At 44.0% G+C, this 12191-nt stretch overlaps 1 pseudogene; it reads right to left on the bottom strand.

The window, feature by feature from the left end:
* Positions 1-3803: 3803 nt before the first annotated feature.
* On the bottom strand, positions 3804-11671 carry LOC136542441 (uncharacterized; annotated as a pseudogene).
* Positions 11672-12191: the final 520 nt, after the last annotated feature.

Raw genomic sequence — 12191 nt, forward strand, 5'->3', positions numbered from 1 at the left:
ATAAATCTTGATGTTTTTTCTACAAATTCGATCAAAATTTAAATTTTTTGACTTAAGACAACTCCAGAAATCTATTTATTTAGGGACAGAGGGAGTATCTATTAAATTTTTTGGTTTACTAAAATACTTATGCTTCATTATACTCCATATTTTACTGAACGTGTATTTTTTTATCGGAATTTAACATGTATTTAACTAGCAATAACAATTTGGTGACCCATCCCTTTTTATTGTGAATCGCGGTCTAAATGTAGACACTCACATACATGCACGTACGCACACACTTCTATGATCAAACACACATCCTACTCCATTATGAACACTTTTTAAATACTAAGCTATTAGATTTTAATATTCATTAGTAATCACATGTGCCCTGTTGTGATATACACGGTAACCTACCATGGGCATGGGCACTTTCGAAATACTAAGCCGGTAGATTTCAACATTCATGGGTAATCACATTGTCGGTGTTTTCGGACCACCGACAAGTAAATTTGTATTTACGTGTCTGGCTCGGATGGTGTGCTCGGAGGACACAAGGGTTTATACTGGTTTGTGCGGAATGTCCCTACGTTCAGTTTGCTGCTACTCGTGTTATCGGCACTTGGTTTGTAGTAGTGGTTACAAACAAGCGAGAGTGGGAGAGGATCTCAGGTCTCTGGTGGAAGGAGTGAACGGATGCTGAGAGCTCGCTTGCCGCTCAACCGTGTGCTTGTGTTGAGATCTCCCCTTTTAGGGGGCGCCCTGCTTCTCCTTTTATAGGCGAAGGGAAATCGCATGTTACAGAGGAGAAAAATGAGAAGAACGAGACAGACAAGAAGGCTTCTAGGGTTGTCAGGTCCTTCTTCTCCTTCATACGGGCCCCGCCGATCCTGTAGATGTCAACAGGGACGGCTCCATGTCGCGGCCCTATTCATCATTAGCGTCATGCGCATGCGTCATCTGTCGGTCATGGCGTTCCACTCCGTCCCGCACGGACGTCGTGGTGAACTGACGCGCCTGTCAGCGTACGTACAAGGATTAGGCAGAACAGCACCGGCACGCCCGACACTGTTCTTGATGTAAATCCTCAGGTATGGCCCATTATGGCCACGGGTTACATCGAAGCGTGCTAGCCTCTTTTCTGGCGTCAGAGTTTTGACCCGGGCCCATACGCTTGGACCTGGAGTGGTTGGCGATGGTATGGGTCCCCGTTGGACGAGATGGAACCCACATCCTCGAGGTCCGGCGAGACGGAGCCCGCGACCTTGGGCGAGACGAAAACCACGTCCTTGGGGTCGGGCGAGACGGAGCCTGCACCCAAGGGGTCGGGCAAGACGGAGCCCGCGGCCTCAAGGTCAGACAAGACGTTGCCCGCGGCCTCGAGGTCGAGCGAGACGGAGCCCGCGGCCTTGGGCGAGACAGAACCCGCGTCCTTAGGGTCGGGCGAGACGGAGCCCGCACCCAAGGGGTCAGGCGAGACGGAGCCCGCGTCCTCGAGGTCGGGCGAGATGGAACCCGCGGTCTTGGGTTCGAGCGAGACCTTTTAATACATCTCAAGCCATCCGGAAAAGTCAGCGTGGGCGCTAACTTCCTTTCTTTGGGTATCCCTAATATCGATACCCGACACACATGCTCGCCATTGTTGATAGACACGGTCGTTACTACGTGAAGAATAGCGAGCATGGTTAAATCGTCAAATACTACAATAAATCCAGAAGAATAGGAGCCTAACCCTAGGACAAAAATATAAACAAATAGAGTTTTACTTAAATGCAGTTGCCTGATATTTTGTTTTCTTGTCAGTCAAATTTCACTGAACATCACATGTATACTGCCGGAACATCATAAAATACATCCCAGAACATTCTAAAATATATTATAGAACATCACATGTATTTTAGCAGCCACCTGAGAACATCACGGAACATTAAAATACATCACCTAACATAACGGAACATCACGTGTGTATCACTTGAACATCGCAAAAAATAACATAGAGCATCATATGTATACTACGTGAACATCACGACATTATAGAACAACATGTACTACGTGAACATTACATGTATATTACGTAAACATCACAAAATACATCACAGAACATGACTAGTGGTTAAGCAAATCATCAGTCACATGCTACAAAAACATATCCAAACAAATAAGCTACACTCGATTCTCATATTTTAAAACTCTTCGACGGCCCCCCTCCCCCTGCATAATTCCTAGCTCTGCCACTAGTTATTCATGAATTATGAATATGCGTGGGGTACGGTTCAGAGACAGCAGTGTGCATCTATCGCCTTCCAGTGCACATTCACAAAAGGCGCTTTATTTGGAAGCTCTCTAGTGATGCCAAGAGCGAGGCCTATATGCATAGCTAGCTTCGTTGCTAAGAAATGGAACCGGGTCTGGGCAGGGGCCGATCTCGGGAAACCCTAAAAGTACCCGCCTCTTGGGATTAAACTATGATAGATAGATAAACAATAGTACAAGACGCATGGCTTTTCTCCTTTCTACTATCATCCGTCCACTAAGATCGACAATCTGGCGGGAAGGATTTACCAAAGCTGGAACATGCACGACGACAGAGCATGATTGATTGATTAGCCTAATCAACTAACATGATTATGTGTGGCCTCGTGGAGTGCATGCATGCACACGGGACGCGCTAAACGTGGCTTAATAAGAACACATGCATGATTGAATTTTTTTGTATTTGAAAGATTCTAGGGGCATGATCTTCACATGCATGCTGCGTGCTCAAAGTCAACATGCACCTGAACGTTTTAAAGGGTCTCTTTGCATCAGAATATAAGCATGGAGCCATGAACGAAGCATCAGGTGGACTTTTGGTTCATCAGCGAAGACCTTGTCTTGTGCGTCAGAATATATACGAAATGCAAACGGATGGCCTGGGTCAGTTTTGTCCTAACTCCGTCGTCTCATTCAGCCTATTGGCTTGGTGATAGGCTTGGTGATTTCAGCCAGGGCTTATTAGCCGTGATATAGTGTTTTTCCTCTCACAACAAACCAGCATCAGCCGGACTTATCAGCTTAGAAACCAACCAACGAACAGGCTGATTGTCTGAAGCAAATGACCAATTTATCAGCTACTAGTATGTTTTATCTGCGTTCCAAAGGAGGATCACATAGTGAATCTTAAAATTGATCTACAGTACTCTCTGTATATTTTCTTTTGAATTTGGCAAGATAACTGTTCGACTGAATTTTAATATCTATACTTTCCATTTTCTTTTTGAACTTGGCAAGGTAACCGCTCACGATGTTCTATCTCGGAGTGGCACTAGTTTATTCAAATCATCGGTGTCAGTCCAGTAAAGGAAAAGCTAGAGTGGAAAATTCCAAAATAGGTTGGTCATGACAAAAGCAGACATGACGATTGATCTGGAGACAAAAGATAATTCAAATTCAAAAAAGCACCCCACATGAACTAAAGATGTCAATAGTCCGTGGACACGCGCACACGCAGACGTATTCTTTCTAACGTGGGAGTGAGACGCTCAACCAGTTCGATTGTTGCTTTCAACCAGGCTTATCAGCCGTCAACTTCAGATCCAGAGCCCGGATCCCCCACACAGCGACTGAGCTGACCCACATTCCACGTCCCGCAGAATTATTAACAACTCAAAAGGCCATCCCGCACTGAGAAAAAAAAAGAAAGGCAGAGAGAGACACCCACCAAGCTGGCCTGCAACTTTGCAAGGCTTTTGTCAGGATAATCCCTTTCAATAATTGTACTTAGGCCTCTGCTTATCCTGACAAAAAAAAAGCCACAAGTTTCAGAGATCTCCAGCAAATGCCTTCTGAAATTTACAGTTGGATTCAGGCAAAAGGCCTGAGCACGTGTCGGTGACATTATGCAGATACGGTCTTGGACCTAAATAATTCGACTGCACGAAAAAAGCTATCACTGAATTTTACAACAGCGCCGATTGCGCCCATCATCACCCATGTATGGTTGCTGCAAAGTCAGTTTTTGGGATCAATGGATGCAGGCACCTAAATAAGCCGGCAGAGAATTGAAGTACAAATCATTTTTTTTTTCTCAGTGCTGTCCAAGCCCTTCTGGGAAAGTGCAGAGGTTGTGGCGACAGGCCCCGTTCGACTTACCCAGAAATCGGCTTATTCGGCTTCTTTTTTCAGCCGGAACAGTGTTTTTTTCTCACAATAATTCAGCCAGAACCGTGTTTTTCAGCTAGTTTCAGCCAAAATTCAGCAGGCCGAATGGGTCCAGAATACCTAAACCTGCTCCAGTTGGTCTGGTGGGGCAAGTGGCTCGTGCTCGTCAGCTGCATTTGACGTTCTATCCATGCCACACAACCCTGGGGACGCCCTGTTCGCTTGGGCTTATTTGGCTGATAAGTTATGGATGAAATTATTATCGGTTGATTTGGTGTGAGAAAAAAATACTGTTCATTGGCTGAAAAAATATAGTTTATAAGTCAAATAAGCCCGAGCGAACATAGAGGCCTGTTCAGGGCAGCGAAAGCCTTGTTTCCTTCACCGTTGCTCCCTAAACAAATGGTATCACGTCGTCCATGCCAGACACCACACTGGACATTGTTCATCACCAAAGTTCTAGCCTCCTGAATTCAGAAGACATTACATGTGAGTTTACAAATAGTCAAAAATAAGAAGATAGCAATATTGGGATGCAGATGGGCATTTGTAGATATAACCTGGCACAGTGTACAGCAAGGACATATGAGATGGAGAACACAATCGTCCAGACTGGTCCCAGTACCCTGTAATAAGTACAAAAGGGTGAATCATCAGCTTGATCGGTAGGGCTCGATATCCTCGGCACGGTCCAGCTGGCTCGTTAGGCCTCAGCTCGGCTCGTTAATATTATTAGCTAGAGAGGCAGCTCAACTCGGCTTATTTAGCTCGCGAGCTAAAAGAGGGGTAAATCCAGTGCCAGTGGCTCCCACATGAGTAGGGTCTGGGAAAGAAAAAAACCGAGGCAAACCTTCACCCGTAAAATCATACATATGCAACACATGTTTATAATGTTTATGCTACATTAATTTCAGAAGGTGGCGTCCACCATTATGCAGCCATACATGACTAATACATATCAGGTTCATCAAAAGTATCAACCATGCAACATAGCTGGTCCATCCATGATCATACAGTTCCAGCATACTAGCTAATTGCTTGCCACCACAAACTTAGAAAAGTCCACAGATTCAATGTCAGCATCATCATCTTCTCCCTAGAAAACAATCCATAAAATCAACATTTAAGTACCACAACAAATATAAAATTAAAATTCATATGAAACAGCTGAAAATAAGAATTACATACCGATAGAATAGGTGTACGCTTCTAGGTCAGCATCATCATCTTCTGGATTCATAGTCGTGAGCTGATAGGCCTTAACTCGTTTCAGCTCGTGAGCAGCTCGCGAGCTGCCTCGAGCTGGCTCGTTAAAATAGCGAGCTAGACTTCCAGCTCAACTCGTGAAAAAGTTAAAACGAGCCGAGCTGAGCCAGCCACGAGTCGAGCGAGTCCACGAGTATTTTGTCCAACCCTATTCATCAGAATGAAGACTCCCTGTCAATGTGAATGCATCTCCCTAGAATTTTATGTTTGCAGTTCTAGAATTAAACTACATATGCTAACATTACTCAGATGTTGACAGCATATTTATGTCTACAGCCTTGATTATACCTAACCATCAATATACTTCCAAGTTTCAGTTACTTTCATTTTATGCTTTTAGCGTTGCCAAATGGTACAGCAATTGCACAAGGACATCAAGGATGGTACAATTTTAGAAAAGATGAGCACTGAAGCAACTGCAATAATTGCTACATCTTGGCTCTTGCAGTAAGCAGGAAACTTTCTGAATACTATATCTGAAAATAGCTATCCCAAGAAATACTTGCCCGGATACTGAATTGCTTCCTGATTCTTCTCCGGAAATAACCAGTATAGATCGCTATCAAGAGGACAGAGCTAAGTTATATAAATATATATGATGCCTTGTTACAGAAAAGGCAATTAGGCTGATCAGGACAGCAGCTAACAGAATGCAGTAAACCATTCCCTGAAAGAAAATTCATCTAGCATCAACAAGGTGAATAAGAGTAAGACATTAAAATTAACAGCATAAGAGGGAGCTAGACTCAAATAAACTTGTAATAAACAAGGATAACTTAAAATTGGTGGCAAGAAGATTGTCACAACACCACAACTATGGATGTATATAGCAGACAGAGAGGTTAGAGCCACCCAGTTTAGGCGAGAATCATCAGCACCCTTAATATATATACAAGGAGATATGTTGAAGAAGAGGATAATCTCCTTTCATCACTTTGTTAAGGATAACAAACTGACCATATAATTCAATATAGTATTGCACATAATTGATGCTGAATAATATGAGATGAGAAACCCCAACAACACGTTTGTGAAAGCACTGACTGAGCTAAAGATAAAAACAAGTTGGTCTTTCAAGGCTGACAGAGGCCTTGTTTAGTGCTAAAAAGTTTTCCCAAAAAATGCTACAGGAGCCATCACATCAAATCTTGCGATACGTACAGAGAGCGTTAAATGTAGACGAAAAAAAAAACTAATTGCACAGTTTGGTTGGAAATCGCGAGACGAACATTTTGAGCCTAATTAGTCCATGATTGAATACTAATTGCCAAATAAAAACGAAAGTGCTACAGTAGCCAAAATCCTAAATTTTGCCCAACTAAACAAGGCCAGAGTGGTTAAAATAAGTAAAATATACTGGCACCAATCTGTCAGGCAAGTCCAACGTGCAGTCTGATTCCCTCCAACATAGAATATTTAGAATGAGAGGCGCACATTTTACTGGAGCATAGTGCAGAGTCAAATAAAAAAGACAGGCTATTAAGGGGGTGTTTGGTTTCTACGGGCCCTCCTAAAATTTCTGTCACATCAAATATTTAGACACATGCATGAAGTATTAAATATAAACTAATTACGAAACTAATTACACAACTTGCGACTAATTTGCGAGACGAATCTTTTAAACCTAATTAGTCCATAATTTGACAACGTGGTGCTACAGTAAACATGTGCTAATGACAGATTAATTAGGCTTAAAAAATCGTCTCGCAAATTAACCTCTATCTATGTAATTGGTTTTGTAATTAATCTATATTTAATGCTCTTTATTAATATCTAAACATTCGATGTGACATGAATTTTAGTAGCGACTAAAGAACCAAACACCCCCTAAGCTAGACCAGGTCTAAGACATGACACAGGAATAAGAGATTATCCAAAATGCTGTTCACATCGCCAAGTCAATTCAAACGAGCTACACATCAGCCACTACATTGTATAAGCACAAGGCTGAGAAAATGGCAGTTTTCCTATGGTTGTCCAGATAGCATGGTGGCGGCTTGCATTTCACGCCTTATCAAGAACACAACAAGAAACATAGTCGCTTGCAGCTTACATAACATACCTGTACAGCAATATGACTACACTTTTTGGACACGAAAGTAACAGCAGAAAATAGACGAAATATGCTCATTCTCTGGTGAATGGGTTATCTGTACCTGAAGGAAGCAAGATCCGAGATTGGCTCTCCGCATGTTCTTACCAAACCGATAGCATGGGCAGCTGCAAACAGTTGCAGGCAAACAACAACTTTAAAACGTATCACAACAAAGTTTAATCATAGTTGACGAAGAAAAATGTTGTATAACAAAGAAAGGTGGAATATTTTGGCACAAACACTAGAATAGTATCAAAGCAGAGGCTACGACACCATTTTGGGGAATGTTCCCTATCCCTGTTGTCGACAATTCATTTTAAAATATTATTATTATTATTATTTGTATTGACGACTGCAGCAATAGAATTGTCATAAGTCCAATTCATCACTAAATTCTGGCAGATGCCATTTGAAGAGAAAGCTTAAAATTTGAGCAAAAAATTCTGACAAATCTCAGTGGAGGAGCTGCCTCCTCTGCATGAAAACCTCGCTCAAATTACTAAGCAAGGTTGCCATTTCAAATAGTATCTCTCCATTTGTAACTCTGGACGAAGAACAATCTCCTTCGTTCCTAAATCCGCACCGAAACCAGTCCATCCGTTACGGGAAAAAAGGAATCCGCCTTCAATGAAACACCCAACAACCGAGCTCTGCTCCCTCGACCAACACGACAAGATCCTCCCAACTAGAACCATTACCGTTACAGCTGTATGAAACAACGGGGAAGAAGAGGTTAGTTCCACCTACCAGGACGCCTCGAGCGCGATTCGCCGGTCCTCCAGACAATCCAGCACGACGTCGCCCTCCCACATCCTCTGCACCCCTCTGCCGCCGCCGCCGCAGTCGCCGGCCGCCCCCTCGCTCTCGCTCTCGCCCCGCCGCTCCCCCTCCTCCGCCGCCGGGCTGCTGCCAGTCCTCGCCGCCGTCGACACCTTCTCCTCCGCCGCCGCCGCCGCGGCCATTTCCTCCACCTCCTCTCTGGCTCAGCCTCTCCCTCCCTTTGAAGCTTTCCGCTTAGTTGCGGGGTTCCGTATCGCGTCGGGTTTTTTAACGTCCAATGAATCGCCTTCGATTACGAGAGGGAGGGAAGCGCACATTTGGATCGGTAAATCTTGGGGGGCACTTCGACATACAAGACGCACCAGCTTCCATTACGACCTCACCCACCGATGGGTGGGTCCATGGCGACGACCAGGTACGCGGTTTGTTTTCCGGGCCCATGTATCAGTTATGTATTGGTAAAGCGGGTAGGGACGGGGGGTGCTGGTTAAAACGGGAGATTACCCGTGGGAACGCCGGTGGCAATAATCACGCGCGCGCGCGTGATTGGAGTAGTTTAGAGGTGGTTGGGACGGCCCGCCAGACTGGTGGGCGGGTCCGGTGGGGGCCATGTGTCAGCGGGAGTAGGTGGCTGCGTTCCTATCCACTGCTGCGGACACGCCTCCGCGGCCCACGCCCCACGATGGACAGGCGGAGGCGGCAGCCGACCAGCCGACGCTTCGGGGGCACCAAACCTGTACCTGAAACTTGCATCAGCTAAAATTCGGCCGGTTTTGGTTTCTTTCTGTGGTGACGCTAAATTCGGCCGGCGCTCATGCTTTGCATTTTAGGCAAGCCAAAAAATAATAGTCAGCCGGCTGAAGCTGGTTTATTACGAGAGAAAAATACTGTATTCTAACCGATAAGCCGGCTGATAAATTTAAGCGAACAGCCCATAATAGAATGTACAGCATGTAGGTCCTAGTCTATATACTCCCTCCTTATTCAAATTTTACTGCACTTTAACTTTGATGGAAGTCCTTTTTCACCAAGTCTGTAACATCAAATCAGTTAACTAATTTTTCTATGAGATCAGATAATGCGCTTTTTGAACATGTAGAATTGATATATTTTTACTAAAATTTTGATCAAAGTTAGAGAAATTTGACTTACAATGAATATAAAGTGACTTATAACTAGCAGAAACCCCCGCGCAGTTGCACGGGCTAGAGTGTGGTAATTTAAAACTGTAGAATAATTATACATATTAGAATTCTTGAATACTGGCGCCTGGACTGAATCAAACTGTACAATCTTTTCATAATAAAATACAAAGCGATTGTTCCGAATGGGGAAAAAATCTTGAATTGTTGCCTTTGTTTAGGTGTCTCTAACATATTCTAAGCAAAACATCTGAGAAACTGAAGTCGCCTAGAAAAAAAGGCAAAAGATGATTTTGCTCATGTGCAAAATAATAGGAAACGTATCAGCTCTAGAGAGAAAAATCACCTAGAACTTAAACATGATTTTCCTCGGAATCTATCAGCTCTAAACGTGTAAGCATACTCAGAAATGGAGGACGCCGCAGCATAGAAGCATCTGCAGACCGTAGATATGAGGCTTCAATGCAGATTTGATTCCTTGGACGTAGGTAGGCTTGTGCTCTGCATGATGACAAACATGGTAGAAATTAATGGACTTTTGTGCACATTTCTGTACCCTAAAATTGCTCTCTCTAGTGTTTATCGTACTGAAGAAAAGCACCTTCATTTACAAACCTGTGAATGCATCTGGCCCGTAGCAAAGTGCAACCATCAGGACTGCGTTTCTCATAGGGGAATGCTCTTCAACAGGCAAGTTTCAGGTATCTTTATTTGGTGGACAGGAACTTGTAGCAGAATCTGTAATCCAAGAAGGTACTCATCCTGCGCCAGTATTGATTCGTAGTAGGCGGTTGATCCTAGATACAGGAACCAAAAAGAACATTAGTTCTTTTAAGGCGACAAAATTTCATAATTTATAAATAACAAATAAAGCAAAAAATATCTGGGAAGGAACATGAGTTCATTAAAACCTTTTGCAACAGATGTAATAGGTCGACAACATTCAGGACACTGTCCTCCCCCACCAGTCAGCTGAAATTAATTAAAAAAAAAAGTTAAGTTGCAGCAGCTTACAAAGGACATGATCACTATCAGGCAATTTATTACAGAGGTATTAGCTGCACACTGACAGGAGTAACAACATATCAATACCTGAGCTGGTTTTGTCATTTAGTGCTGACCATCGAGCTTCTGGATCTCCAAATAACCCTCTCATTTGAATGAACCGAGAAAATTGATCAATTGCACCTGAAGCTAACTTTGCAGCCTTCTTGATTGCCATGGCTAAAGCAAATTGGGAACTTGACTTTTTTGCAAGGCTTGACCTGTATAATTCCGGAGGATCGATTGCAGCAGCTACAATGGTAAATGAATCACCAATATTAGAAAGATAAGAACTGGAAGCAACATTACAAATTTAGGATGGATGCAAAGAGGCATTAATCGAACAAAATTTCAGATCAGTACATAGCTGTTCGGGAGGCCGTATCGTATCGTGGATTATTTACTGCTGGCTGGTTTGGTGTGAGAGAAAAACACTGTTCATGGCTGGAAATTTACGATCTTTTACTGACTACTTCAGGTATCTTCTTATGAAAATCTCGTTTACCATTTTTTTTAATTTGCCACTTATCTCATTATACGCCTGTGTCATGTTTTGATCGAAGCCAGATACAATACCATTCTTTTGTTGATCAACATAGCGAAGAACACAGAAAAGTTCAACTGTAGACATGTCCATTGCCATCCTTCTTGCTGCAGAAACCTGGGCACGGTTATTTGGTTAGTAACAAAAAATGTTGTAGAGGCAAATCACCGACAACTATCATGAAGTAGGAACATCCAAGGCAAGCCAAAATCCAAACTTACTCGCTAATCGCATCATACACTGAACATGATGATGCTGGATGCAGAGGGCATGACGATGGGCCTGGACACAGCACGGATGGAGGGGCAGACGACGCAAGGCGATTTCGCTGGAGGAAGCTCTCGTGCTGGCATGACACATCGTCGGGTCGCCAGCTTCGAGAAGAGGGAAGGGTGGAACGCAAGACGCTGGGAGAGGCGGAGGACGGCGTGAATCCGAGCCGGCGAGGGCGGAGCGGCGGCCCAGTGGCACCGGCAGCGTCGCAACGTCGAGGGGAGGCAGGGGAGGGGCGGACGGCGCCGGGCAGCGTGCCCTCGGCGGGGAGCGGCGCCGGGACGCCGGTGGTCCGGTGGACACCGAGGGAGGCGTGAGGAGAAGCGGAGCTGCGTAGGGGATCGGGTCTGCCTCGCGTTTGCAGGAGCTGCAGCAGCACCCTAGAATCGCGGGGGCCGCAGGGTTGGGAAGGGCGTGGACGGTTCCGGAGATACTGATCTGCTGCGGTTGATTCGGAATCGGACGTGCAGGAAAAGCAGATGACGTGGCTCACTGAGGGATCAGTAGATGTAGTATAGGAATAAGGGTAAAGGTACATTCAGAGTGAAAAATAACTTTGTTTGAAGTTATTTTTACTAAACTTTATATTGTTTTTTCTTTGCCAACACAAAGAAACTATAATAGGATATTTCTGCATGAAACCTCGTCTTAAAGATTATATGTTACATACCTATCTACTATTAACGGGTATCCTTCTTAGATGAGGTGGTGTATCCTCAACACGATTTATAACCTTTTACAAAAGTGAAAGTATTTTTTCTTTTATTGCAAAATGATATTCCATTGGTTTTGCAATGTTTGTCTAACACATGATGTGACCTAACCAAAAGAACATATTTTCCCAAGAAAAGATTAAGGGGGTGTTTGGCACGACTCCTTCTGAGGGGCTCCTCCGGAGGAGCCACAATTTGTGGCTTATCCA

This window comes from Miscanthus floridulus, chromosome 3 (genome assembly GCF_019320115.1).
Source record: "Miscanthus floridulus cultivar M001 chromosome 3, ASM1932011v1, whole genome shotgun sequence".
In the NCBI taxonomy this organism is placed as follows: Eukaryota; Viridiplantae; Streptophyta; class Magnoliopsida; order Poales; family Poaceae; genus Miscanthus; species Miscanthus floridulus.